The 6,096-nt window shown below is 38.2% G+C and overlaps 1 pseudogene; it reads left to right on the top strand.

Annotated features, from left to right (window-relative positions):
• Positions 1–3,593: 3,593 nt before the first annotated feature.
• LOC147616833 (uncharacterized) lies at positions 3,594–4,337 on the top strand (annotated as a pseudogene).
• The last annotated feature ends 1,759 nt before the right edge of the window (positions 4,338–6,096 follow it).

Here is a 6,096-nt window from a genome sequence, read left to right as displayed (position 1 = left end):
AATTTGTCATTCATTTGGCCATTAGTACTTGATGATACTATGAGGAGTGGTATGAGCTATCTTAAAAAGGGATGGTGAGAGATTACATCAAGAAGTTTATGAAGCTTTCAATGTTTGTGGAAGGATTCAATGAGGACATGAAGATGAAAAAGTTTGTGCATGGTTTGGATTTCAACATCAAGGCAGACGTTTCAGCCCAAAGACCAAGCACTATCAAAGAGGCCATGAGATTGGCAGAGCTTTATGAACCCAAATATAGGAGATCCCAACCTAAGGGAACCATAAAAGAATCTAGAGTCTAAACCAACCATCACTCCTTCCTATTTTGGGAAAAGCTCTCTTCCTTCAACCCAATTATCCATTCCAAGATTCCCTACAATTTATGCCAGGTGGATAGCTGAAGGGCAGTGCCTATTTTGATGCAAAGAAAGGGGATAACTTTAACAAGAAGCCTTCCCAAACCTTCAATAAAACTCAAAGAGTAGATGACCCTAAGATTGAAAAGTTGAGGAGAAAGGGCCTATATTTCAAATGCAAAGAAATGTGGTCCCCCGAGCACAAATGCGAGTCAAAGAAGGTTGTGGCCACTATTATCCTCGTTTTGAGGAGGAAGATACCACTCTCATGATGGGGAAGAATTTAGGATTGCAATGAAGAAGCACATGATGAGTCACTTGAGGATCACTCCTTCATAAAAGAAGATGAGGAATTACCCTTTTATCCTAGTGGAGGAGACAGTGGGAATGTGTATCCACAAATGCAAAAGTTTTAGTAAAAGTGTATGCTCTATTTCTTAAGAGCTAATGGTGGGTTGCAAGCCCAAACACCTTACATTTTGCTGGATCCATTAATGGGAGAGTTGTGCATATATTAGTGGATTAAGGAAGTACCCATAGCTTCATTACTTCCAGAAGTACCCATAGCTTCATTACTTCCAAATCCATTAACTCTCTCAAGCTTGCTCTGGGCAAGCTTGCTCTGGTGGAACTACCCATAACCTTTCAAGTACATGTAGCCAATGGAGAAAATGAGAAGACTAGCTTGGCACATCTTTCCATTGATATGGTTTTATCTTCTTCATCATACACTTGGAAGGGTGACTTGGTAGTGTTGGAGAGGGGTCCTATTGATGTGATTTTGGGGTGTGATTTGTTATCATCACTCGGGGATTTCCACATGAACCTTCAAGAAGGGATTATGAGTTTCATGCATCATGGACAGTAAGTATTATTGACTGGAAATCATTGAAATAATGTCTCTTTGATCACCCCAAAGAAACTTAAAAGGGAACTCAAGACTCTTGGCACTATTTATGTGTTGCATCTTACTCAAGAAGGGATGGAAAGCAGTGGTTAGCATGTGGACAAAGATATGGCAGCCCTTCTTAAGGAGCCTGAGGATATTTTTCAAGTGCCAAAGAGTTTTCCTCCTAAGAGAGACATTGATCATGCCATTGTTCTTAAACTGAATGCAAAGGCTTTCAACAAGCCTCCCTATTGGTTGTCCAAGGTGGAAAGGGAGGAAGTGGCGAAGCAAATGCAAGAGTTTCTTTCCATGGGTCTTATTCATCCCTTACAATCTCCACTTGCTTCCCCCGTTCTATTGGTGAAAAAGAAGGATGGGTCCTTTCGCATGTGCATTGATCCTTTCATGACTTAAATAAAGTCACCATCATCAAGAATAGGTACCCCATTCCATGCATTGATGATCTCTTGGATGAGCTCAAGGGAGCAAGATTTTTCACCAAGATTGATTGACGATCGGGATACCATCAAATAAGGATGAAGGAGGGTGATGAAGAGAAGACCACATTTAGGAATGAAAGAGGCTTGTTTCACTTTATGGTTATGCCCTTTGGTCTTACAAATGCACTAGCCAAGCATTTATGAATAGGGTATTGGCTCCTTTCTTATTCAAGTTTGTGCTAGTGTTCTTCGATGATATATTGATATATAGTAAGAGCAAAGAAGAGTACCTATCTCATGTGAAGCAAGTGTTTGAAGTAATGAGGGAGCACAAGATATTTGCAAAAGAGAGAAAATGCTCATTCATGGGGTCAATGAAGTGGGAAAGAATGACAGAAGAGCTGATCCAAAGAAGGTGGCATGTGTAAAAGATTGACCAACACCAAGTAATTCAACTCAATTGAGAGGATTTTTGGGGTTATCTTCTTTCTATAGAAGATTCATGGAGCATTATGCATCTATTACAGTGGCACCACTCACTTGTTATCAAGTGCATATGCCATCCATAGCTTTTCAAGAGGACAAGGTGGTTAATCCTTTAGCCACATATGAAATTGGAAAGGATGAGACTTCTTCAACTTTGCAAGGACAACATGAAGAAGGATTAAGATGTCATGAAGACTAATGCAGATGAGCATAGACGCAATGTGAAGTTTCAAGAGAGTGACTATGTTTTGTTGAAAGAGCCTCATAACATTCTCAAAGGCTCCACCAACCCAAAGGTTTCTCATAGATTAATATTATGGGCCATATTTGGTGCTCAAGAAGGTTGGTGACGGCCTACAAGCTTGATTTTCCCACTTCTACAAGAATCCATAATATTATCATGTATCCAATCTTAATAAATTTATGGGGTCCATACCTCAAGTGATGGAGTTTCCACCCATGGATGAAGAAGGGGAGATCATATATGAGGCGGAGAGGATTGTTGGGAGGAGCATTAGAAGAAATGTGGACTCAATTTTGGCCTTTTAGTTCTAGAGAGAGTGGCGCTCAACCAATGAGGAGGAGGCTTCCATAACGGAGAAATTTAGCATTTTAAAGCAAGAATTCAAGTAAATAGAGTAAAATTATGCTCACAATGCATCTTAAAATAATATTTAATCAACTTAAAATAATAATAAAAATAATACTACCGAATCTTTGCATGCTAAAGATAGTGGTAGATAATGATAGAGAATGGTAGTTAATGATGGAGAATCTCTAAGTTTCCTTCTAAAACTAGCTCTGATCTTCTTCATCTCCAACATAGTCTTCTCCAAACTAATCTCTCATCTTCTTCTTCTATGTGTCTTTTGCTACACAAAATGGCAACCTATAGAAAGCCTCATACTAGCATTTCAGCTATTATTGTATTCAATAGTTATAATACGAACGATGGGACATGGATACCATCTACAATAACAATCCGAAGCCGGGTACTTTTACAGAGAAGAAAGAGGAAGAGGAGAAATGATAATGAATTGTGGAGCCATTCAAGGGACAAGTTAAACAGTTCAAGGTGTGTGAATCGAGCAAGCGTGTGACAGAGGTACTAATACAACATGTTTTCCAGCATGTAGAATTGAGGGTGAAAAAATTTCCTCCTAGTCTTCCACGATATCGTCCCAACTGTGAGTAGTATCTTAGTCAAAGCTTATTTTGTTTTAAAAGTGTTTAATTGTTGTTATTATGCAGTTTTTTCTCCATTCAATCATGTCTCTTATTGTTTTAAAAGTGTCTAATTGTTGTTTTAAAATGTCTAATTATTTGATTTTATGCAGATATTTATCCATCCAATAAGATAGACAAATTTACAAAGGAAGAACTCATAGAGATCTTGCAGAGCACGACATATTTTTCTATGATATGCAGTACTTAGAAACAAATATGTCTTCTGGATGGGGTCGTTTGATTCCATTACCCCTCCCATTATTTGGAAGCAAAGATTGGCCATTTCCAACTTCACAAACTAGTGAAAGTTATAGGATCAGGTTGTATCACGACATACAGAAGTCTCTTAAGGCATCTGTTGTTGCAAACAAAGAATGTCAAGCTTACTATTTTTATGCCTATCGAAGTGTTTGTTGACTTCTTCTTTGATGAAGAAATAAGAAATACTTCAACAATGTTTATTTGTAAGTCAAGTAAGGCACTGGACTTTTTGGACAATGGTTGGGATAGGAGAAAGACAGAAGGCATCATTTCTATTTTGGAGAAGAAGTCAATAGTTTGCAAGTACATTATTGGCTCTCAAAACTTCATTGTAACTTTTCACTACACCAGATATCATTATGGTTGGGATAGGAGAAAGATAGAAGGCATCATTTTTTGTTTTGGAGAAGAAGTCAATAGTTTGCAAGTACATTATAATTTGGCTCTCAAAACTTCATTGCAACTTTTCACTACACCAGATATCATTATGTTAATGGCAGCCTTATTCCATTAGATCAAGATTTGGAGTCAGATCCCGAGAATACACCTCTAGTAATGGCGATATATTTGAAAGGGCAATTGCTTACAATGCTGAACACACTATCTAAAACATCTCTTTCTCAAATTAAAGAAGACCTTACAATTGCCAAAAGATTATACATTTACAATGGATACTAAAAAGATAAACCATTTATATTTACATTCACCATTTAGTATGTTATGCATAAAATTATGTAACATAACACTAACAAAATCCCTTTTTTACAGGTGCCAAGGCGAAAAGAGAAAATGACCTTCTGCACAGAATCTGTCTCTCATACTATTCACTTGATTAATCGTTGAGACAGATGACAGTATTGAGACATTGTAACTCCAAAAATAATTGTATATATGAAAGATTTTTTTTTCTTACAAATTAATGTTAATGTTACAAATGTAAATATAAGTCTAATGATGGCGACATCGATCAGAAGAGTCAGGGGCACATGGAGTGACATCATGATTGAGAGGTCGATTGCGCTTGGGTCTGAGGGGGCCGTCGATTTTGCTCCTCTTGTAGCCTTTCCATTTCGTCCCATAGTGTTTCTTCTCATTTCCTTTGCGCCTGTAGCTCGACTTGTCTCCTGGAGTCCACCCACTCATCCACCTTCGCTTGCAGCCTGTCATACTCATTCAGGGCAGCAACATGTTCTTGGACTATCTTTGCTGCTCCTCGTCTCGCTGACTTATTCTCTCTGTAGCTTCCCTTGCAAATTTGTCCGCCCTCCTGATCTCTTCTTATGCACGATCATGGTGGACAGCCAAAATAATTCTTTGTATAAATTTTATCCTGAATTGTTTTACGTGCAAGGGTGCTAGCATATTTGTTCAGACTTATTTCCTGTACACAGAGAAAAGATTTGTTAGGGACATTATAGCTACGTTTGATTAAGCAAGTCTACGTTACAAACATCACTTACATCAGGAATATCAAAAAAAATTATTAAAAGATAGGCATTTAGGGCCGTCCTCCATCCACAACTGACATTATTTGGCTGGGACTAGCACCCTTATCCTATGATATGTCATGTATTGAATGAGATTTGGCTCCATTAAGAGATGTTCCAATGCATATACAAACTTTTGAGCACATCTGAGAGGTCCAAAAACCCGCATCAGCTTATCCTGCTTAAATAAATATACATGCTTGTGGAAGAGGGAAATGTCAAAAGGGACTTACTCTCTAACGCAGCCATGATATTGCTGAACAGAGTTAGCAAAATAACATGTGTTTTGCTCAATATCGTACAACATCAAACTCCAGTGTCGATTGAAAAAAACAAAGTGGACATAGGTATATTAAAGAAAACACATATAGATTACCAAATATTTGATGTCAATTTTAACTTAACATGAGACTCACTCTTCATGGTGGTGAGAGAGTCTTGCCAAGTCGAGGGTCAAAACTAGGACATAAGGTTCAAAAATGTTGAGCTTTCATTTTGTAATGCCATCATGGAAATGAGAGGATCCACAGTATATGTACAATTTTGGACCTCTTCTGGTAGTAGTAATATACAATACCTAAAGGCAACAATGAAAAGAACAAAGAATTAGTCCATTGGTACTTACAGCTCAGTCATGCATCATACTAAATCGTATGCATCCAAACGCCTGACAACTCTTTGGCCCCGAAGTGAAAAAGCCATTCTTATCGGCGCAGCAGCCTCCAAAACTCTCAATTCTTTGATATTGTCTGCTTCAATCAGACTTAATTCCCTCTCTATCATGTCTGCATCTTCTTCTTCTGCAATAATTTCAACTTCAGCGGAGGGTTGTGGCTGTGCTGCAATAGCCTCTTCGGTTGTGGTTGTGCCTCCGGTTCTAGTTGTTTGTGAGGTTCTGCTTGAGGGGCATCATCACACTAAAGTGTTCAAGTTTCAACCTACTCTGAGAA

This window comes from Cibotium barometz, chromosome 37 (assembly GCF_041138505.1).
Source record: "Cibotium barometz isolate CiBa-2024 chromosome 37, ASM4113850v1, whole genome shotgun sequence".
NCBI lineage: Eukaryota > Viridiplantae > Streptophyta > Polypodiopsida > Cyatheales > Cibotiaceae > Cibotium > Cibotium barometz.
This window is presented reverse-complemented; position numbering and strand designations above follow the sequence as displayed.